This window comes from Lepisosteus oculatus, chromosome 10 (assembly GCF_040954835.1).
Source record: "Lepisosteus oculatus isolate fLepOcu1 chromosome 10, fLepOcu1.hap2, whole genome shotgun sequence".
NCBI classification, from domain to species: domain Eukaryota; kingdom Metazoa; phylum Chordata; class Actinopteri; order Semionotiformes; family Lepisosteidae; genus Lepisosteus; species Lepisosteus oculatus.
Genome location: NC_090705.1, coordinates 29,468,337 through 29,493,296, shown reverse-complemented (window position 1 = coordinate 29,493,296; position 24,960 = coordinate 29,468,337). Strand labels below are relative to the sequence as shown.

The following is a 24,960-nucleotide window of genomic DNA, read 5'->3' as shown; positions in this document are numbered from 1 at the left end:
GACTGCAGTGACTGTGATTTTTCATAAACACTGGAGTTTATAGCACAGTAATGGATAGAGTATACTGAAGGAAAAAGAACCATATGTATATATTTAAATAGCACCTAATGTTTCAGTGCAACAAAATTGATCCCTCCCTGTTGAAATCCAGTAATCTTATACAAATAGACACTGAAAAAATGATCATGTGTATATTCCTTAATTAGTTATATAAATGTGATAATGTATGAAATGTGTACCACAAAGTTCTATATTTTTATATCTATTAGACTATTTATGAATTTAATCAAAATACATTTCAACCTAACACACATAAACATGCAAATCTGTCTTAAAACACAACTTTTACCTTCTTGCTTCAAATATACAAACAAATTAATTTTCATCTGGAAATATACTGTATGTGCCTCTAATACAATCATATAAAATATTGACAGGACTGGAAGAGGTAAAACCAATTTGACAAAAATAGAAAAGTTATTTTTATTTGCTGTATTGACTACATTTCTTTATACATACAGCTTGAAAATGTATGGTACTTTCTGATAAATAGGATACGTGCTATATTCTCAAGAGTAGTCAAGAGATAGTCCCATTTTTATTAATTATATGTGTAAATACAAATTAGTGAGTGTAGTAACACCAAAGACGGTAGATTTCAAAAGAACCTGTTGCCAAACTTGGATCTTTTAAGAGAGAAAGCAACATACAGTATTATATTGCAGCTACACTATCTGCAGATGTATCTATTTTCCCTATTAAAAAGTGTTGATCTCATTATCTCTCATTATTGTTCTCATGTGCTAGTTTATTAATAAATACACATATACTGTGTCTAATTAATGTTCCTGAAAAATTTCATAAGGCAATGATATTTCAATGGATTCAATAATATCAAATTTCCTGATGTAATCCAAGAGTGCAGTGTTATAGTACTGTAAATTGCTATGTGGCTGTTCTTGTAAGGACATTTAATTATCATAGGAATTATCATAGATTAAATACAGGAAACAAAGAAAGGAGACGTGACAGAACCTTGACCTTTATTTTCATTAACCTGACACTATTGTTGTCCACCAAAGAACAGGAAGAACAGTGGTAGAACAAATAGCATGACAAAGCACTCAGGATGAAAGCAGTGCTCAGTGCACTGCTGTGACCGTTCTTTTGTAATACTGTATTAATTTATTTAGCATAAACACACACCTGAGAGAAAACATAGTAAAATCATTGTGCCGCTTTATTCATTTTTTATAAGATTGTATACTCTTCTTGTTATGTATATGTAAATAGAACTGTATGTCTAAAACCTGATGGAATCCATGTAGTTCTTAATCTAATGAATTAAGAAAAATGAAAAATAAATTCAGCACTGACAAAATGGTAAAGATACATTTCCTCACTAAAATGAAATGGTGTTATAAATTATTCATTTGACAACAAATTCCTGCAACAAGAATTTTACTGCATTAGAAGATTGTGCATAAATTTTAATGGAAAAGTGTTTAAAAGCTCCTACCCAGCCTTTATAGAAACAGAGTAAATTCAAGTAAACATTTTGTTCTTTCAAACTGTTCCATGCCAATCAGCAATTAATGAGCCACTCATAAGCAGCATGCCTACGATAAGTTAAATAGAGCTGAATTAAAACGCAATGTCATATACCGTGCAGGTGCTCACAAAAATGAATAACTGTTTTAATTACTGTTATTCAATGATTCACATTTTTTTCTGAAACACTTATTTGGCATTATCAGTTTTCTTGTCAATTTACAAATGCCTATCATGGCATAATGTATGTGTTTGTTTGTGGTGCTAACCATATGTGACCTACAAACACTTTTCTACAAGTATTTATTGTCTTCAAAAGTAAAGCTATAATGCAAGGTGGTCTGTCTAAAGGAAGACTTTAAACTAAATAGGTCGTTATCTCGGTTTCCATTATCTTATGGTGTTAATTTTAAATCCTTTGATGAAGTGCATCTGCATTTGATGAGTGCCCCACATTATAACGGAGTGGAGAGTGGGTGTTTCTGCACCTGGTACTGTACAAAGCTGAACAATAGTTATTATTTTGTTTACAACTTTTTTTGCTACTGTTTTACAGTTAGCAAGCATGCATTAACCCTGTTGCTGCCAGCATAGGTAACTTAAATGAGACAATACTGTTTGTATCTCTTTTTGGTTTACTAAAATTAATGACTGACAACTTTAACAGCTTTATTATTACACAGTATATAGAGATACACTCTATATTATATAAATAGGCACAAAACAGTATGATTTTCATACCTTCTGTGGTGAATGTGAGATGTGTCTCATGATGTTCGAACACTTTGTGACATGTTGCCACAGACAGATCTCACTTAATACCGCTTGATGTCAATCAAAACACAGGTGTCTGTTTTTGCTAAAAAATAGGGCAACACAAGTTGTATATTTAAGCTGTATAGCTGGATATTTTCTGTGGGTATATTATGTTTTGTGTTTCTAATTTGGAAAATTAGACATGAATAATAATTTACTATTCTTACATAATAAGTAAAACTATTTTAGTTCTAAAATAGGAGACAAAAGGTGCTTACCAAGGATGCTTTTTTCTACAGAGGTTAAAGCTAAACTGTAGCTACAGGTATTTAATTTAATTTGTGCATGTTACACAATAATGCAGAGAAAGGTTAAATATTTCCACTCTGTGTACGTACAGGTACATACAGACCCAAACTAGTTTTATTGGCAAATTGTTGGCAATTATTGTCTACTAATACAACTTTTCAAGTTTCACTTATGACAAACTTTGTTTAACACAGGCTCAAAATGTATACACACCTTTTCTTGTCAACATAACTATGTTAAAACAAGGTCTTAGAAAACAATTTGCTGGCCCCATAATCTAAGACAGGCTTGAAAGGATTCTTGTAAGGTATGTTATGGAATGAGGGAATTCACTACATTTGAACTTAACCAAAAGCATGAGAGGCGATTTATTAAGGAGCAAGCATTAATTTCATATGGTTGTTACTGGCACAGTTATTACTGTTCATTTCCATTAATCGTCCAGCAGTTTCACTGCTGTGAATAAAACTGTGTTAATAAAATGATCAACCCAAATAAAATGATCAACCCAATAAAAGAGATGTCTACCTGTTCCTTTCTCGTTCTTGGTTTTCGTCTTTGAATCCACAAAACTACAGTAATCAGTTTCTTTGTTGGCTACGTTAAAAAGAGTTGTACAGTGTGTTGTTTGAAAATTTTGTCCATATTTCTATGTAGTATTTCATCTTGTCTGTATAGAATATATATTAAATTCATAACACATTTCCACGAGACTGTAGCAGGGAACGCACACTGCTACTGTATGAGCAGTCTTACACCAGGAGAAACCAGGAGTTGGAATGTTTAATGAATAATAATTGCATTTATAAAAATCTTTTCATCATAAAGGAGGTGGTAAACGTCACCCACCGCTAAAGTGAAGCACTCACCTGTGTAACACAGTAGTCAATATGCACCAGAAGCTGCACTATACAGCTGATCAAGATGGGCGAAAAAGTATAAATTGATTATGTGGAATTGAGGGTGATTTCTTAGGAAGTCCAAATTGTATGATCCCAGAGTGCAGTTTAGATAAGACTCTTGGGTTAATAGACATCTCTTACAAAACAGTGAGTTTAACATTTTATCGGATGATGATACCTCCTACAGCATAGTTTTCCCTGGTCACCAAACTGGGCACTGGTTTGGAAATTCTGGTCTAGACAGAACAGACCCACTTATTGGTCAAACCAGCAACACTTACAGCACCTTCATGTAGAAATTAATCACTTTTTCACATTGATGACAGTTTTAAAAACTTTGGTCACACCATTTCAAGATAATCTATACATGAATAGCCAAAACAAAGTGTTGTAATAACTGGTCCATCACATTTACCATTTATGAGATCTAATTGATTCATTTTCAGGTGCTCCTCACCATCAATATCACTTGTTTGTCTCCACACATCTACAAAGATTAACTATTACAAAGATTAACTTGCTTGCAAGAAAATGGCTAAGATGTTTGTGGAGGATCATTGTACAATTTTAAAATCTTTGAGTGAAAATAGAAAACAATGCACATTATCTAAGACCTTTGTACAGCTGTAAACTGCCTAAGGCAGATTAAGGCCCTATTGCTTCACATTTCAAATTACTTATGACAGTAGCCTCTTACCCAGAGAAATAAATATTAAAAAGCAACGGACGACTGATCTTCCATCATCTGTTCATGGTTATAATGAAACACATACAGCCAAAACAAGTTAACAGAGCTTTGAATTTCTAAAAAACCTGTTCTGTTTGGAAACTGTAATTTGAGTATATTTAAATATTTTTCTCAATATGAGAAATGAAAATTACTTGTAATTTTCATAGAATTTCATAATCTTAAGTGTATTTATTATCCTTTTTTATCCAAGTCATAAGTGAATCGCCATTTCTAATGAATAATTTCTTCCCTATTCACAGTACAAGATCTGATTTGATACACATTACACATCTGCAATCCAAAAAGGCTCTTTAAACTCTGCTTTTATATATATTTAAAAGAGATGATACACCAGAGTTAATCTTTTTAAGCAATGTCCTCACCTACACCATGCTTATAGAATCTGGCATTCTTATTTTTCTTAAATGTTACAACGCTTTACAATTATTTTCTTATCACATTTACCTTTTGACCTTTTATTCCATATTTCTGTCCACCTGTAATATTGCAATGTTCTATGGTACCTTCCAAATTCTATCAACCTCTCAGAGGCAGTACTGAATACAAAATGTGTACAGAATTCTACTGGGGAAGGTGGTCCACACCAGCTCATCTGTACTGTCCAACCATCAGATTTTGAAAACCATGACGTTGAATACTCCTTATCAACCAAGGTCCATACATCATTACTCTTGATGGAAGTGGAACATATTCAGCTTTGTCTCAACCTCAATGTGGAGTGATGCGTACACACTCTGAACAAGGTGAGGAATGCAGGAGAAGATCCTTTCTTCTAATAATTTTCAGTAAACACAGATTGTTTGTAAATGCCATGCAAGTTGCAAAGGACCAAGGACCAAGGTTAATTTCACCTAGAATATTAAAACTACAAAACTGTGAACACATCGCTTCTTGACAACACTTTTTACACATGTGAAGAAGAGAATTAGACAGTAATATTTCTAGAAAGGAAGGAGCTGGATAGTGAAGACAAAAGAAACAAAATGTCAGAATGGGTAGGGAAATACAGTATGTAATAGGGCTAAAGAGATGAAGAACTTAATGATGCCCGGTCTTGGAGGAAATATGGAAGGCATCAGTCTTTAAATGAATGGGAAAATTAAAAGGGATTAGTCGAATGTGGGGTTCTGTAGGAATTCCAGAATATGAACCAAATTAAAGGATAATTTCAGTTTCTGATGTCTTTCTATTATACAAGATTTTGCTTCCCTGCGAAAGGATGCAGTTAGACCAGTCAGTATAAATGTGGGTGGGACAGGTAAAGTATGCAGGGTTTGGAACGGAGAAATATTAGATCCTCATTGTTGTGCTGTGTTCCCTGAAATAGTGAAGTGGGGGCTCTTCGAGTATTTTTAAGTTTGATTTAAATGGCAGGGTGTTTTTTGCAGTAAGTAAGATACTCTCTGGGTGATCTTGAAATTACCAGAAGGACCGTGTACAGTATATACTTAATATTGAATATGTATTGGCTTGTGATACAGATGTCTGCTGCTGCAGAAACTGACTGGGGTGGTGACTGACTGTGGACATTTAAGAGAACTGTGGATATGGAGGCTGTCCTGATCACAAGGTTTGGGATGATTGGTGGATCTATTAAAAAGTTCTAGCTGAAGGGTCATTTTGTATATTAGAGAATTACAGTTTGATGACCTTGTGACCAGAAAAGCTATTGGAGTGGAAGGAATGGACAAATGGAGTACAGTTTTGGATGTGGTTATTTCTCGTGGGATTAAAGTTCCAAAGGCTGTTTTTGGCTTGCATGGGGGACATTTCACATTAAGCTATCCATCCTCACACCTAATTTCATTTGCCTTGTCTACCACCCCCTTGGTCTCTCACTCTCTATACACATAAAGAAGGATTGTTTTCTCTTTTTACTTTTCAACGAGGGCTTAATTTTCATTTTTTCTTTTAAAAAGTCCTATAAAAATGTGAGCTTTTAAATATATTAGAAAGGTGTTTAAACAAAACATACATGATGCAAACACATTGATGTCCCTTTTATTGAACTTTGTATGTGTGCCACATCAGATAAATTGATTTTTTTACCTAAAAGGTAAATTATGACATACTGTACATCTTAACCTGTGATATTGACTATTGTAGAGTGTAATAGAGTTAATAAACCTTTTACTTTTTTAGAGCTTTGCTTGTTGTATCAGAACACTGGCATGAATTACAGAAATGTATTTTGCAGTTAAATTAAAAACTAAAATTTAAATGTAATGTATTTCAATGGGTACATGTTAAAAATGAAACATGACATTATTTTTTTCCAGGCTTCAACTAACATTGTATACAGTGATAGTGTTACTGTAAATTTCCTTCACTGTTTTTAGATATACTGTGCAAAATTTAAACATCAGATAAAATGGATTTTATAGAAAAACTATGGTTTTAGCAATAGGTTCATGCTCCTAAAAGGAGAATCCTTTTAGTTAATCATAACATTTTATAATCTAATTTAGGTTAAGCAGGATATTTGGAGATATTTGTGGATTGGGTCAGAAGTGTAATTGTAAAAAACACTTCTTCATGTTTATGCAGGAAGTTGTTCTCTTCACTAACTTGGATATTTCCTTTTTTACTTTGCTTGACTGAAGGTTTCACTCATCTTTCAATCTATACTTTATAGAGACAGCTCATTTACAACTATGATCTTGAAGTCAATTGTTGAACTGTTGAACTGTTGAACAGCTACAGTATAGCACAAACGTATCACAAATGGACTTGTTACAGTATATAGAACTCTATCTGAACAGTTCTAAGAACTGGACACAGCTCTTCATCATAAGATTATACTGTAAATATGTTGCAGGTTTCCTAGGATTAAAAAAAGGAATACATACAGGTACATTCAATTTGTGAGTATTGCAACAAAGATCACAAATGTCTGTTACATAAGAATTATTGTACTGGTTCTGTAATTGAATTCTGCAATACTGTCTTAGCCATTCGTTACATTTCTGAATGGTTACAGCTCATCTGTAAATTCAAAATATAATACCTTATGAACGATATTGTGATTTAAACTAATAAAATTAGTTTTAATGACTGCCTGTAGTGTTCTTTTTAAATAGTTTTGATATTGGCTTTATATGAAAAGTATAACTAGTGAGAAGCATAAAATATTAATTCCATGAATTATTAGATAGAACTGTTACAGTACATCTTTATTGCAATGATGACAGTTAGGATTACATTGCAAGATACAACACATTATTGTTTTTCTTAGCCAGTGAAAAAAGAGCTATATTATTCCAGATTTTTATATTCCTTTTATTTTTAGGCCTTCTGAACATGTGAGATTTTAAAGTTTAAACATCCTGTTGTTCCCTACAATGATCAAAAGGGAATAAAAGAAGCAAAAGAATATTAGTGGGAAATACCATGTGTTCTTTTTCTTTTTAAATCTTAATCACTTCCTTTTCGTTTTGCCGTTTGAGTCAATAGTCACAAAACACAGATAATTCAAATTTCTACATAAAAAACATATGTGAGCAAAAATGGTTTAACATCATATTTTCTACAATGAAAATTAATTTAAGCTCCTTTTCAGTAATGGAAGGCAATGGGTTTATTTTCGATTATATCTCTTTGCCCTCCACAGCAGTGTATGCTCTCTCTTGGGTGTTACTTGGCTTCCTGCCTAAAACACTTACTTACTGTACATTTAGAAACACCTTATTGGGGAGACTGATTCTCAACATGCTAAAGCAGCACAAAAATATGACTGTTTTTATTGCTTTGTTACCCCTGTTCTGTGAGTTCAAGACATTTCTCTTTCCTTCCTCTATATTTAATCAAAACACATGTTCGGTTTCTTCACTTATGTTTTTAAGTATCTGCAAAAATTGTTAATACTTTTAGTCTTTTAATGTATTCAATGTCAATCCACAAACAATGGATTATTGTATAATGGCTATTGTGCACTTCTTAGTTTTCCTTTCCTTTCAGAAACATTTATTGAACAATGTTTATACTGTTTTTGTTGTTTTTGTACATTTGTGTACAGATACGGAAAAACTGGGATGAGAGCAAAGGTATACTGTATACTTAATTTTTCTGTCTGTTAAAATATATAAGTAAAATGTGATTATTTGATTGTAAATTTGTTTTGTTTTAATGAGATGAAATGAAACAAAATGTTTGAATACTGAAAGGACAACATACCGGGGCTGAAGAGCAGAAATAAAATACACAATAAGCCATTGTCGAAACCGCAGCAATATTTTCACTAATTATTGTGCCTTCAGACTTAATCTGGGCAAATCGCCAAACAATTTCTGACTATATAAATGGTCAAAGACAACGGTCTGCAGCTCTTAGTGTCCTGTTACCTGAGGGATGAGAATGGAGTTCAGCTAGACTGCGTTTATAAGTCACAGCAGTGGAAACCAGAAGGTTTCAACAAAGGGAGTCACTAGTTTCAGAGCTTCTTTAGAAGAAAACAAAACAGCCTTGCCTCACAAAGGAGGAGGCTGTCTGCGGAGTGTTAGAAAACAATCTGCAGTTTTAGACAGTCTCTGAGGACCATACCAGCTCGGAATTGGAAGGCATGGTGGAGCAAGTCATTAAGGAAAAATTATGCTTAATAAAATTTTATACCAATGATTAATCCTTGGAGACTTTGTAGCAATTTATAGTTTCGACAAACACATTTTACATATGGAATGCAATAATGAAAATCCAAAAGGAAGGACTCTTTGTACTAGAAATATCATTTTAATGGTCTTGTATTTAAAGGCCTAGTTGAACCTTCAGGCCTATTTTTGTTCCTTGTACTGCAGATTTGCGAATTCTGAGACCCACATTGGTATCAAATGGATGGTATCAGATGACAAAATATTCCATGAAAACATTTTATTTCTATGATAATATTTTCAGATATTATAATATGGAACTATAAATGAACAGTTTTTAAATGTTGGTAAAATATGCAGACAGATAATTGGAGGTTTTTAAACTTAGCTGCTACAGGTGTATATTGCAATTTCAGTGTCAGCTACAGTATCAGCTGAAAAATCGTTGTTCTTTTGCTTAATTTATCTTGTACAATCTGAAACACTCCATTGACCTGACTTTATAACAAACATAATAATAAAAATAAAATAATAAAATAAATATTTTTTAAAAAGGTAACATATTTAAAAATATATAACGTAAATATCTTTCATTGCAGCCATAGTTATGGCCTGTAGCTAAGTACTGTATAAACAATTAGTAATCATAGGTAGTAATCATTTGTTATAATGATGCCTGTAATGAGTAACATTTAAACAAAGACTCCACTTAATAGAGGGCTACACAAATACTTTCAGTTGCACTTCTCTATTTTATTATATACTTTATCATTTTATGCTAACCTAAATATTCAGATATGAATACGAAACCTCCACATCCCTGCTTGTTTTGGGTTATTAATACATAATATATATATATAATATTGTACCTAGCGCAAGGCTAATACAGGTGGACTAGTAGGCCTAGTACAAGGCAAATTGAAATATTAATGTTCATAAGAAGAAATGTCACATAAGAAAATAAATTAGTGAGAAATGTTTAACTCAAATACATTAGAAAATACAAATTACGATGATTACTCAGAAATAAAAAGAGTAAATTAACCATTTTAAAGGGAACTAAGTCACTGGTTATGTCTGTTGTACCACCTGCTAAAGCATGAGGGGGCACTTTTGACTATGTGGAATGTGTTATGCTTCAAAGATAAATTTGTTTTATTCAGCAAGTTAGATTCTTATCCCTTCTAAATGCAAACAATATAGAAGAAAGGATAGCATTTTCAGCATTACAGGTTTGGTGGGGCATGTTCATCAGGTGCTTTTAATTACTTTAAAATGTACTCAGGTTTTGTTCTTGAGGATTAAAGAATCCATGAAAGAAGGTAAAATTATATAAGATGTAAAGCGAACATTTTGAAAAATACACATACAGTACAGACTATTCTTGTCTGTAATTTCAACTATGAAATTTAAAACTAAAAATTATTTTTAAACAAAAATGTTATTCATCTTACTATTTCAAAACCAGTTCCCATTAGTAGTGTTACGCTTTGGAGTAAAGACTTTTTTATCCTTAAGAGCACAATAAATGCTTCAAAATACAACCCATTGTTTTTCTATCTTTAGTGATGTTTTAAAGCTGTCATTGTCATAGTCGTTTGTGGGAATATAATATTTGAATTAGGAACTAGAACGATAACTGCTAAATGTATTCTTAAGTAGCTGAGACGATGGATATAGCAGGTGTTTAATTGTGGTTTAAAATCCACATTGTTCACATTTAACATTACAATTAAAATCAAGTAATAACACCAGCAGAGTTGCAGTATGAGACAGTAATATTAAGCTGTATCCTAAAAGTGATCCATACTCAGATATTACAATGCCCGGTACAGTAACCCTGTGGTGACTGATTGTCATTAGAGTGCATGCCAACAACAGAGAAATGCTTTCATTTATTCAAAATGATCACTTTGCTTCAGAGATGTAAAGAGCTAGGAGAACCCAGGGAGATGTAGGGACATTTAAAGAGGTATCAAACAGTTATAAAACTAATAAAAACACTAAATCAAGGCAGATGCTGCATATTTACAGATTTTCTGTCTGAAACAGATGCAAATACATGGTTTAAAATGGTATTCAATTAATAAAATACTTCATGCTTGTAAGTATTAAAAATAAAAATCCTAGTTTTACTCTTTATGATTGGAAATTGTTAATATAATATATGGCCATGAACATGCAAACCTTTGCTATAAACAGTTATTGTGCATCACTTTTATCATATTCAGTAGTATTTATAAGGGCACCCGATTATGGATGTTGTTTCTGACTTGTTGTGGGATGCTAAATAAAATCAATGTAAATTAAAATACTTAAAAACTGTAAAAGCAGGCATAATTTTATTGTATAGTTCTACTTATAACTTATAAGTGGTAAGAGACACAAAGTATAGGAATTGTATAATCTTCACAAAATAGATCAGTATGACAGTATTTTTGTCCATCATAAATTAACTGACATTAAATGTCAGAATTTAAAAAAATCCCCCGTTTTAGTTTTTATGCTTTAGAAAATGCTTCATCCTTCACTTATTTCATGCATTATATGAAAGTAGTTTGGACAGAATTTTTCAGATTCCATAAACATAGTGACCCACCACCAAATTCCAGTGAACACTGGATTGTTGTATGTTTTGTGATGGTTTCAAGTAAGGTATTATTGTAAAAAAATATATAATTTATAATTTTATCTAATAAGAGTAGTTTCTTGAGAAACTCTCTGAGTTCAACTAAGAAATTCTCCAAACAGATCCTTGCCCACTCGAACAGTTTATTTTGACTCTCAATTCTTATTTGTCCTGGTTCTCAAAGTAAAAAACGTACCCCAAAGAAAATGTTCTTGCAAGAAATAATCACCTCTTTGGATTGAAATGTATAGATACAAAGAACATAAGAATATAATGTTATATGTTACAAACAAAAAATCTTTTTTGTAGTTAGTAGCAAATCGATCCACAGTTCTCATTTAGCTGTTTTTTTTAAACCGGTGTATCAGATTCCAAAACATACAGTAGCTGGGTACCTTACTCCTACGCACCTTTGTGTAAGAAGTGTCTCCTGTTATCAGTTTGAGAGCAATCCACATCATGTAGTTTCCACTTGTGTCCTCTAGTTCATGTAGAGTTCTGAAGAAGTCTACAGGGCTGACTCGGATCAAAAATAAACCATTGAGACCACAAAAGCTGTCCTACCACAAGATTTGATACAAAAATATAATTGTTGTCCTACATTTGGATATCTTCTCAGGAGAGGTATGGTTATAAACTGAATTCCTCCATGCATGATGTAGTTTTATGTCACCAAAATCCACAATGTAATCATTCATAATTATGTGGAAAAAATATTTATAAATAGAAATACATACATTATTTTCATTAATCACTTATGGATGGCCCAGAACCTAACCCAGAAAGCATTGGGCACAAGGTGAGATATATACATTAGTACTCTGAGTGGCATACCAGTCCATTGCAGTGCCACACAGACATAAACACAAACACTCACACCATGGCCAGTTTTACAGAAGCTAATTAACCAGCCAGCATGTCTTTGGACAGTGGGAGCACCTGGGGGAAATCCACATTAACACAGGGAGCATATGCAAACTCCACACAGACAGCACCTCAGGAATTGAACCCACAATCCCATCAATGTGAGGAATTAATGCTAACAACTGCATCACCATGCCACCCACATAAATAAATACAATATATGCAAATACACGTATATAACTGTATAACACTATATATGTGTTTGTGTTAAAAGTTTAAAATCTTGTTTCTGCATTCTGGAATCACAATACTGTATGCTTACAAAAACTGTATTTGAGGTTAATTGAAGGAAAATTAAATCAGTGACTTAAACATAAAACCATCTGCAAGTTACTTACATTTCCATCAAATAAATATAATTATTTACTGTCATTTATAATTAATTTTGTACGTGACATTCCAATTTTAAATTTTAATTACTTTTTAGTTTTAACAATAATTAAAGTTTTTATTTTAGCACAGATTCTTAATGAAAAACAACAACAAGAACATTAAAGAAAAAATTCAAAAGCAATACAAATATAAAATGTGTGCTTTGGTTATTTTCCATCTTATTTAATGTACCCATGAATGAATTAATCAGTATCAACTGTGTTGTATTTTCATAAGGCAACTTGTTATGAAACCACGAATAGGCTGACATTTCATGATGCTACAGCATAGAAACAACAATTTGCCAACACATGTGATGTGCAGCATTACTGATACAGTAACATATCTACATTTTGGCAGCTACAGTACATTTTTTGTCACCACGTTAATAGATGTATTTTTTTCTGAAATAATGAAGCCAGCATTACATTATGAAATTAGAGGTGAATAAAGTTCATTTGTATATCAGTATTAGTCCAGAGTTGCTTGAAAAAAGATGAAAAGGAACTTTCAGCAATGGGCAGGAAACAATTTTAATAGGTCCGTTTCTTACCTAAAATAACTTAAAATTGTTGCTTTGTTTTTTTTAAATATTTTTTACACGTTTGATAACCTTCTTATATTATGCAATTACTAGCTTTGGATTCTAAGTCATTGCCTTTTTATTTCACTTTTGAAATTTGGAAATCTTTAACTCGCAGCAAGGAATGGGAGTTCCTGCTACTGTTAAAAATATGTTTCCTTGTTGAAAAAAAATCTAAAGCCGTTTCCGCCATATCCAATACCAATGAAATATCTACAAGGAGAACAGAATATCAGGACCTCACATGGAGGTGTATCAAAGACATGCTTTTAGTTCTATTCGGCAACCATTTAGGCTCTCTCTACAGGGAAATTTAGTTTTTTTTTGACATCATAAGTATAGGTAATCATATTGATATAAAAAACTGTATTGATTTCATATTTAAGTATTACTTGTTGTAAGTCTTCAACTACTTTGCTAAAATAATTTTAATCTAAAATTGCTCTTTAATTCATTTAAAATATATTTCCATAAGCGCTGCTTCTTATATTTTTAAGATTTGTATTGTAAAATGTCCACAATCTATATTGTATTGGCAGTGTTCAACAAAACAAATAAAACCGATAACAGAATCAACTTTGACTCAAGTCACACAGAGACTAAAAGGGTAAATAATTTAACTGGAGTCGCTAAAAACAATAGTGGTGCACAAAAGACATTAATTCGGTCTCCTTACTAAATGTATCAAATATTAAATAAAATAGAAACTGTACATTACAATATGCACGTCTTGTTTCCTGTTTCAAAACAGGTCAACTGTATTTAAAACGAAACAACGATCAATTTAACGTCATACATCACATTTTGTTAATGAAACTGACATCACGACACAAATCAATAAGAACTTGCACAACATGCTTGATTTGCAGTAAGCACCCGTTCGGACAGTTAACTTTAAACAGAGCTCGTCAGCAATTTATTTTTGCCAAAAGATCCGTCCAGTCCACTCATGCGCCCTGTGATCCTGACTCTCGGCATTGCAGCTTCAGCTCCTTCATCACATGTCCCGTCAGCTGTTCTCCTTCACGTCCGCATGACCAGGGAGTGTTTACAATCAGACAAGAGAACGTTAGCAGACAGAAGAGCCGCTTGAACTTCCAGGTAAAAGATACAAAGTAATAATAATTTCAGAACACATCTAGGAATAAAATACCCTATTCACTTAAAGCTTTACTTCCATGGTATCTAAAATCCTCTTTGTGTTTGTAACTACTGAACGCATGTAGGGCCTGGGAAAGAGGCTTAACTGTATATATAGCTGACTCTCTTCCTGGTTGAACTGAGGGAGGATCAAAACAGATTTACCTTAGAAAAGGGGTATATTTAAACTTGTGACATTGAAAATACAAAATAATTGTAGTATGTACTGGCTCAATACGACATGGTAAAAAAATAAAAATGACGTGAAGAGCTCGGTTTACCATTAGGCACATTTAGTACGCTAGTTGTAGATGTACAGTATACATTAATTCTACTGTACTTCCAACTTGAATCTGGTAAGAACGAACAAAAATAATGTATATTTTATAGGTTATTTGCCCATTATTTAGAGGCTAAACATTTTATCTGTGAAACGGTTAAGCTTCAATGAATGCAACTCGAAATAGCTTAAAAAGCAGTTATAATTAATACTAAAAGTAAAATCTCATAATTTTGTTGATTAAATGACCGAATATTGAAACAAGTTAAAGACAAACATACTGTTTCTCCCATGTTTCCTGCAAACGTACAGTATTTGTATCTGATTTCAGTTCACCGTACTTTGGTACTGTATATACTGGATGTCTTGGATCTAAGTTGAAAAGAAGTGAAATTCTCACAAATGGATGAAATGAAGTTAATACAAGGCATCTTAAAATACACTATGAGTAATTCAGTTGAATTTATATCTAGTCCTTTATTTAAAAAAATGTTAGAATGAAGACTGCCATTCAAAACAGCTTCATACTTCACACTGAGGTATGATTTTTCAAGATTTGTTTTATCTCCTTAATGTTTTTCATATTTAAACCATTTTCATTAAAATGGCTTAGAATATCTGTAGAATTTGACTCCTTTTTCATTCATTTTAATGTTTAATATATTCTGTACTGTAGTGAGGTCAATCAATTGTATCAATGCAACGAGGATACAAGTTGGTGCTATTACTGTATAATTCTATTTTTTAATCTAATAGAATAAACCAGAATCTCAGCACACCTAGCAGTTGCAAATTACTTTATGATCCCACTTCTTGATAGATACCTATTCTTTACCAAATATTTCTGATGTCTTCCCATTGTATAACCTCTGTCATGTACTGGGATTGTAACTTTGAATTATTGGGTAGGTTAGAGACTGGATTTTTTTCAGATGAAGTTTTTCTTCCTAATTTGTGACCATCTCATCTGACTGTTTCTGTTAAGCAGAAGAGGACTGAGGAGTATCCTTCAGGCTGTCTGGATTCAAATGTTTTGTTTCACCACAAGGTTTTAATTAGCAGGGCTTCTGTGCAAATTTAACCTTTATCTAGAACCTTCACGTCTTGTGCCCTGATGCTAAGGAAGGTGTGAAGATGATTTCTTCAGTTAATGTAGTCCTTTCTGTAGGTCTACTCGACATTCCAGGGGGTGTGGTGATTTGGCTGGTGAGCCCATAGTCACAAGCCCAGTTTAACAACTTAATGTGCTTGTTGCACTAATACTACAATTAATGCGGAGCTTGTGAGTTGGACTCACAAGAACTTCAGGGACTTCTGTTTTTTTTGCTTCTACTTTGTATTATTGTACGCTGCTACTAGTTTACTGAAAAGTGCATCTAAATAAAATATTTTGTACTTGAAGTTGCTAAGTTCAGCTTACCACCTTAAAACCTTAATTTTTGGTAAATACAGTATGTGACCTATAAAATTAGGGTTATCCATAGCCAAAATTGAATAACCACTCTCTCACAGAGAAATTCTCTAATGATCAGATTTAAAATCATACAGTCCCACCTGAGAGTGCTAGGATTACTTTCATTAGTAAGAGGGATACCCAGAATCAGCAAATTTTTTTTTAAGGTTAGAAAGCACATAGCTCAGCATCTTTGTGGTAATATTCACAGCTGTCAAGTGGTCAGGCAATGAATGATAGAGCACCTAACTACTTGTAATATATAATATTATAACTATAGTATATATAAACAGTAATATTTGTTGATTTGCTTTGTGTACGGCACCTTGGGATGTTTTGAGTAGTTTGAATAAAATGTCTTATGGTTTTTTTATAATACCTAATAAACCAAAAAAAAAAAAACAGTAAAGTACATGGTTACATCTGTTTTTTGTATTTTACATGTTGATCTATTTTTGTATTTTTGTTGGATTACTGTATTTTTGTTTAGTTTTTTGGGCTTTGTGCTCATCGTGTTTATAATTGTAATTGCTTTTTGAAAAACAAGGCTTGTAAATATTAGTCACACTTAAAAAAGTTAAGTGGTTTTATTTAAGCATCGTTTTCCTAATTGTTATTCTGTTACTGAAGTTTATTGCTTATTTTCTGAATCTAAATTTTGTTTAAATATTACATTTTTGTGTTTCTGCAATATGCAACAATACGAAAAATTCATGCTGCACATGCAAGCACAGTGGAATAACACTTGGAATTTGGTTGTACTGAGCTAAATTAACATGGTCATGTGACTGTCAGAGGGCAGTTGTGAAGTTCTTGGTGTGAAGAGCTAAAATCATGTGAGTTTACTGATTAGTGTATAATCACAGAACCCATTGAGAAGAAACTGATAGAACACATTTTGTGTTGTATTTGTGTTGAATGAGTACTGCCTTAGACAACAGTCTACTTTTCAGCACGTTTGCAAATTGGTAGTATGGTGTAACAGCATGGTCAATGCACATTTGAAATCTGCAAATTCCAGGGGGAGTTTGGGAATTTAAGGCTTTTCCAGTTTAGTCATCTAATTCATTTAGAAGTTAATTAAGACCTTAGTTGCAAAGAAGATCTGTGACTCTGCTCACTCTGGTGTGGAATACTTAGTTAGGTGATTTTTCTGGTCATGGCTGTAAAACACTGAAGCAGATAGCAGGGCTTTCGACTCTTGGTCCTTAAGTGTCTTGTCCTCGAGTTTTTGTTCCCTTATACTGTAACTGAACTTTTGGTTACTTTTAATAAAACCTATAATTCCATTACTATTTGCTCAATTAGACCTTTTTAATTGTTTTCCTCTCTTACACAGTAGGAAATCCATATTACCTGTTTTATTAAAAGTAATTTGAAAACTAACTTTGAGGAGTTTGAAACAAGGTCTAATTAAGCAAATTTCTACTTCAATTAAGGATTCAATTAAGTAATTGAGATCTCAGCTGGAATGAAAACCATGAAAAAGACCCGGAATCCCAGAACTGGGAAGTCCTAATCTTTTCACAAAACATTTCATTTTTTATATTCCTGTTGCACAGTGCCTAGAAGTAGAAAAACACAGTGACTGAAATAGCAGTAATCCAACTAACATCTCATTCATTTATGCACATTTTTGAAGACAAAGATGGGTATTACATTAAGAACATGAACTAAATAAACAGTCCTTAGGTTAGAAGTAACCAAAAACTGGACTTTCCAGTCCTCTCCACTGCTTTGTTTTGCACAGATGTCTCTTGATTTGTTAATTAACGTAGTTAAGGATCTGGTCAAATTGAAGTTTGCGAAAATGGATTGGAAAGTCCAGTATTTGATTATGTCTGCCCTAGGTGAAAGTGATGTAATTTCCTCTTTTTAAAATTGTGGAATGCTTTTTCTCATGCAGAAGGAAATAACATTTCTTTTGCTTCTTTGCACGGAAAGGCTCCAAAGGCAACTCTGAAAAATGACCTAGGGACAAGTGCATAATTTAGGTGAAATGTAAAAAAACTTTGAAATCAGGTGCAAGTCTAAATTTTTATTCATTATACTGTCTTACAAATCATAAAACATTAATTCTGTCATGCCATTGTGTGATACACATAAAATGTTTAATGACCATCATTTGAAACATTTAGAAATGTGCTTCAAAGTAAAAATTAAGTTATAAGTCCATGTTCCATGGGAGATATTATAAATATAACTTCTCAATTCATCATAATTTATGGTCACAAGGGTAATTTGGTATTGAATCAAGTTACATGCAACGCGTTAATTGTAATATAGAGGTTGTTTCTTTCTTAAACTTCACTTTCTCTGACTTCTCCAGCAAAACATGATATTTGGTGGCAAAGCATTTTTCTATTTAATAATTTTCATACCTTATAATATATATAGAATCATACATTTCTGTTCTTAATGTTGTGAGAAGTAAAAATATAGTACTAAATACCTTCTGAAATAGGAACTGCAGGGAATATGACAGAATAGTGTCTGTCAAAGTGAAGCAGTCTGAGAATTTTGAAAGTCAGATAAAAGCAATGAACTTCACTAAGCACCATTTTGTGGTAAATTAAGGAACCCCGCATAAAAGTATAATGTTGTGTAGGTGGGAAGAAGTTATTTAGTGGTCAGCTGCTACAGAAGTCATGCTGATTTTACTGTATATAAAATGCCAGTGTTTGTGCATTCATCAATAAAATAGTTCCTACAGCACCACAAGTTACTTTTTACTACTATATGACTTGATTTGATGGTTTTTAAATGTAAAACCAAAACAGTTTGCTTTTCTTGAGAAAGTTATAATGCCAAGTGGTACAGTTGCATGAAATCAAACACCATTACACCCCAAACAAATTAAAATTGAATGCAATATACTGTAGTAGTACTGGTTAGGGCACTAGGGTCTCAGCTGGCAGGGTGCTGGTTCATGTTGCCTTTCTGGAAATAGTTGTTGTACCCCTGTGCGAGTTATTTTTCCCCTAATTGCACTAGCTGACCAAAATGTTAAAATGAGGACTGTTGCGAATAAAATTGTGATGGACATGTGTCCAAACCAGTGAGAGTTGTACTACATTGCATGCAGTTTGCTTAACAGTGCCGAACCCAGGATAAATGTTAATGTTTATGTTTAATACATCAAGGTAAGGAAATACATATTTAGAAATTATAAAGAATTATCAGAGGTGGTGCTAAGTACTTGGACGAACTCTTGTGTTTTGTCTTCTGTCTTGGCAAAGTTTTGTCATCATGCTACAGTAGATTTACAACTAGAGTATGAGAATACCCAAGACAAATTTGAATTATTAGTCCAGCAATGCATGACTTTCAGACCATTCTGAAACAACCCCCTATGGACATGTTTAGCAGTTTTTTCCTTGTGTCTAATTCCTTGTCTTTCCAATGCTGTATAATGCTGCTGTTTTCTCAAGGGGTAGCGTAATATTCACTCAGCTTCATTGGATATGATGGTATTTATTGTATGTAGCATATTTTCTTAACTGCAGTAATAGCTGTTCTCTATGAATTTACATTTTCAGGTTTTCAGATTTTTCATAAGGGCATATTTACAAGTATTTGAGACTATCCACTTTCTGCATATGAATGGTATAGGACCTTTAAACAGGTATGAGACCTTTAAGCAGGTATGGATATTTGAAAAATGCCACCACCTTTATCTAGGGATTTATTTTATTAAAAAGTTGCATTAACAATATAGAATAAAAATTTCATGATATTTTTATTTAGAAAAACTGAGTTCATAATGAGTTTCAAATGTTTACTGTTAAAAATCTCAGGGGAACCCTTTTGCTAAATAAATTCATACATAAATGGTATAATATAATAGACAGCTTGTAATTTACAGACTGAATTTCAAAACAAGAAACCATATGAAAAGGAGCTCCATTATAATGTAAATACAAAGGCTCCAACTTCTAAACAGTTGAAAAATTGTTATGCACGTTTTGTGTTTGTGTATATACATTTCTGGACAGTTTTTCTTCTGTAAAGATACTGTGACAGTACATTTAATTAAGTCATACTTTTAACATATGAATTAAAATGTGATTTTAACTTTTTGTGGCTCAGTCTTCATTTTTTGGAATTACAGTGTCTGTTAAGTAGATAATAATTATACAAAATATGATGAATTTTACATTTTAAGTTTGTTTTTTCTATATTGGAATTAAAATTGTAGATGTTAAAAGGTCAGTAAATTACACTGATATTTATATTTTGTCTTGTCGAATGTAGTGTGGAGGTTGGGGAAAACAAATAAAAATATGTGATATTATTAGCCTGTGTATCACATTTTTTTGATAGTCCACATATTGTAGATTGTACAGCAAGGCTTGTAAAATAAGATTTAAACATTAGAAGTTGTTGATAATCATTTACTTATAAATATAGACTTTTCTATATGGAATGGAATTTGTAAAACAATAATCAAGATATGTTTCTCCAAGTAGAATAAAGTCTTAAATATATTTAATTTTCAGCCAAAAATTCTGATTATTGTTAAGATACCTGATGGAGGAACAACGCCATTGTATACACAATTCACATTACTCAACATGAGATTGTAAGGAAAGTAATCTTTGTGTGTTTTGGGCCTAGCCTGACATTTATTTAATACTTTATTCCTTCCCATTTGATAGTAGCACCATTCCCCAGTTTGTGACACAAGAAATGTAAATTCAAGTTAGCAGAACACTTACACATATATTTTGTATGATATGTTAGGAATATGTCCACCAGAGGGGTAAGTATGTTTGCTGACACTAAGACACTAAGAATAAATAAGGTCTTGTCAGTCCTTACGTTTTGTATGCAAAAGCCTTTTGTTCATTGGAATAATTTGCTACTAAAAGGTACATTGTGGATATTTTCTAATTCTATCATATGTAATGAAATACTTTTAAAGTTTACGATGTTTAATTTACTAGTTTTGTGAAAATTATTTATGCATTATAAAAGTTAATTTTTTATATCTTAAAATTGTAATATTAAGTAATTTAATTTAAAACATAAATATTAAGAATCTGATAGGGTGTACAAGTATGCCAACTACACATTGTGACTGAAAATTGCAAATAACTGAAATGTTTGTCACTTTATACACAGCATCAAAACAAAAATAAAATACAGTCTTAAACCAAGAAATCAAACATTTAGTAGGCATCTTGTGCCTCATGAGACTAAATGATGCAGCAATTCCCAGGATATCACAATTCCTGTGCACTTTATCCTTTTCTTTTCACTGATTTAAGAAATTATTTCCCAAGGAGGGTTAGGGACTTTGTAGGAGTTCAAAGCCATTAATGTGATAGTGAGAAGGGCAAGAAAATCACTGGTTTGAAAACAATTGGGCTGTGGAGACCTTCTCTGTACCCCTTATCTAAATCAATGTTCTTGAGTTTAGAAAATTTTGTGGTAATAAATTTTCACTTATTTTTTCTATTGTATCAGGAGGAAAAGTAATGAATGTAAAACATATTTGTGCAATAGACATCATGATGGACAATTGTAAATTGCCATTCTGAGTGGTCATAACTGACAGAACATTGTTTGTACAAGTGACGTTGTGTATCTAATTTATTGACTGAGTACACACAATATCATACATTAATATTGAGCAGATTTAACATAAAACAGACATTAAACATAAATGACCCCTGGGGTTTTAAATAAATGGTATAAAATATCCTTCTATTATTTTATCTTGGCCAGGAATTTTGTTTAATGGCATTGGAGACTAGTGCACAAGCAATTTTTCAAGATGACCACTAGTTGTCAATGTACTTAATCAGAATACAAAATAAAGCAAGAAAAGTACTACATATTGCTAATGTAGAGTCAATATGTATACCTCTTTATATTTAGACACGTTACAGTTATTTGGAAAAACAGCTTGAGGCTAAAAACAATTATTATTATTGTTCATTTTCTTTCTCTTCTACCCTTTCCCTAGAGTAGAACACAAGGATTCAACACAAGGGTTACAGAGGTAAGAGCTTTAAAGTTTTTAGCTTTCGTGCTTGTGTTCATCTTCCGTTATAGGGATCAAAACAAACCTACATTACGATATGATCAAATTGAAAATTTGTCATATTGGGGGCAATATATTATTAAAGAAATCATGTAGTTCATTCATTTAAAGCCCTCATCTTTATTACAGCTCTTTGTTGACTGGTTATACTACAGGAATACAATGTTTTGACAGGTATGGGGGGGCAGGTAGAAAAATGTTTTTTTTTCTACACAGAATGGATATATTTCTTCATATTTATGGAAATATATCAGATGAAAGCTGTCCCCAAAGCAACCCTGTATTATGTTGTATATAACCAGAGGGCTCCATATTCCTTTAATATTGACTAATTCTGTCAATACAAAGAGTTTACCCCATTTTTGTAAAGAAAAAATGTAAACAAACAAAATGTAAACAAAAATATGTTACATAATCCCTGTAGTAACCTAAGAGATGGCATGCTGAATTGTGAATCGAGATGTTCAGTGACCTTTCTAAATGTGCTTTAATATTGTTTTAGTTAACTTAAGTTTGCAGCATTTTCCTCCATGTATATCATGATGCCCGTCACATACCAGTAGCACCTAGTTGATTTATGAACCACCTTGTGTTCGAACATGGTTTTTGTTATGGACAGACACATAAACATTTGAAACTGTATAGCAGACCACTTCAGGCTGATGTTACAGATAGCCTATGCCCTATATAAGTTTAAAATCCAACATAGGGTTATTTGTTCAAGGTTAATGATAACCTGAGAGGGGAAAGAAAAAGTAAATATAAAAAAATAAAAATGTAATAATAGTGATGTTCAGCTCACAAGCCATTTTCACCGATTACCTTGACCTGAGGGGTAACTGTTCTTCGTGATAAACTTATTTTCTCAAATTTGCTCTTACTCTCTGGGCAAAAAATATCTGCAGTTTATGTCATACACTCCTTCAAAAGCTCCCCTTCAGAGAATGGCTTGCTTTGTTTAGCAATTTTATCTGCAGGCAGGTAGCTTGGCTTTGTCCTGGCCTCTTGGATGGTAGAAGGGCGGAAAAATACATTTTGCTGAGCCTGTAAACTAGCGGCTAGTTTGGAAGCTCTATTAGCCTACTCCTCACATGATAGATTGCTAGCATAGTTAGCATGTTCGGTAGAGATTGTATTCTTTGAACACTGGGACATTTTTCTTTTAAATTAAACATATAGCCTTTGATCCAACCTCATTTTGACGCGGGTTCCCTCGCAGTACGAAGGATCCACTCTGATTGGTGAATCAAATTGGTAAAGCAGGGGATCCCAAACTTTTTGGGTCCATGCCTCCCTTGAGCTGTCAAATTTTCCACATGCCTCCCCTGTCTAAAAAATAAGTTCTATGGCAGTGCGATATTTTACAAAAGATGATGCATTTGAAAAGGAAATGATGGGTAAAAATAAAAACAAAGTTGATCGAATTTTTGTTATTTTGAATCATTTTCGAAACCAAAACACTTTGATCAAACTAGTAAAAATACTTGACAACAAATTTTATTGAAATTATTTGAATGTAAAAAACAATTTGAAAAAAATTTCAAAATGAGTCAGCATCTTTGTAAAATGCAAATAAAATAACGTAAAAAAAGTAAAAATTTTCCGTCAATGTTTTTTAAAGGGGGGGGGGGGGGTAATACAATGTTTTTTTGTTTGTGCGTCTTAATGGGTAGGTGGGCTTGCTTAATAAATTATGTTAACATAATTCACCAAAAATACTGGGTTGTATTTCTGAAACTGCAACGTGCATCTTCTTCTCAACATTGACTGGATCTGAACTTGGATTTGATAAATGCAAGTGCTGAAAGCTCAGCCTCACAAAGGCAGGAAATTGCAAATGGAAGCAGAATTCACAGAGCTCTCCTTGCTTATTCCTTGGTACTCCAAGAGTATGAGGTTTTTTGCATAGTGCTACTCGGTACACTACTTTGTATGATGAAAGAAGAACTTTGCTGGGGACTGTAGTTTGGTTAGAAAAAGCAGCTTTCTATTCATTTGTTTAACTTGTGTGAGAAATACTCACGAAGCTTACTTATCAAACTACTGTGAACAGTTTCCAAATGACGTTTCAATTTATTGGGGAGCATGCTCTCAGCAGCCAACACTTTAAGGCAGACAATACACTGAGGACATTCTTCAGTGCCCACTATTGTGCATGTGAAACTGAAATTCAAGAAACTATCGTCATACTTTCTGTTTTCGCGTTTCTGTTTCTCTTTAGAACAAGGCTCCTTGTCCTTCACGTTTTTTACTCATAATTAAAAACCTCTCAATTGCAATCGTGTAACAAAAACAAAAAACTCACAAAATTACCACTCATAGAAACATGAAACACCGAAGCTATGGCGAACTGGTACATTGCTTACAGACTGCTGACTCTCATGGCCAGTGTCATGTGACACAATCTAGTACCTTCAAATCCGCTAGGTAGCGTGTGACTCATACATTCTGTGTGCACGAACAGCGGGTTTTGCTCGTAATAATTTTTTTTGACTGGCGATACCCGAGATGCCCATGACCGACAATGGCGCCTCCCCAAGGTGGCGCGATGCATAGTTTGGAATCACTTACGTTTGTGTGCCATCTAACAGCACAAATAATGAAATGTAAGAAAAAACAGCACCAAACAAAGTGGAATATGGCGAATATTTACTAATTTATTTTTTACCTCAAGGGAC

General features: G+C 32.9%; 1 protein-coding gene across 7 annotated transcripts in view; it reads left to right on the top strand.

Moving 5' to 3' along the window:
* The first annotated feature begins 14,356 nt into the window (after positions 1 to 14,356).
* The window catches only part of tbc1d5 (TBC1 domain family, member 5), a 212,981-nt gene continuing 202,377 nt past the window's right edge, over positions 14,357 to 24,960 (top strand). For 4 of the 7 annotated variants that reach the window (XM_015357494.2, XM_015357495.2, XM_069195066.1 and 1 more), the window contains exons 1-2: positions 14,357 to 14,461; positions 22,205 to 22,240. The gene's annotated coding sequence lies outside the window, so the exon portion shown is untranslated. The remainder of the gene's footprint in view (positions 14,462 to 22,204; positions 22,241 to 24,960) is intronic. The other 3 variants (XM_015357497.2, XM_015357496.2, XM_069195067.1) reach the window with 1 other exon arrangement.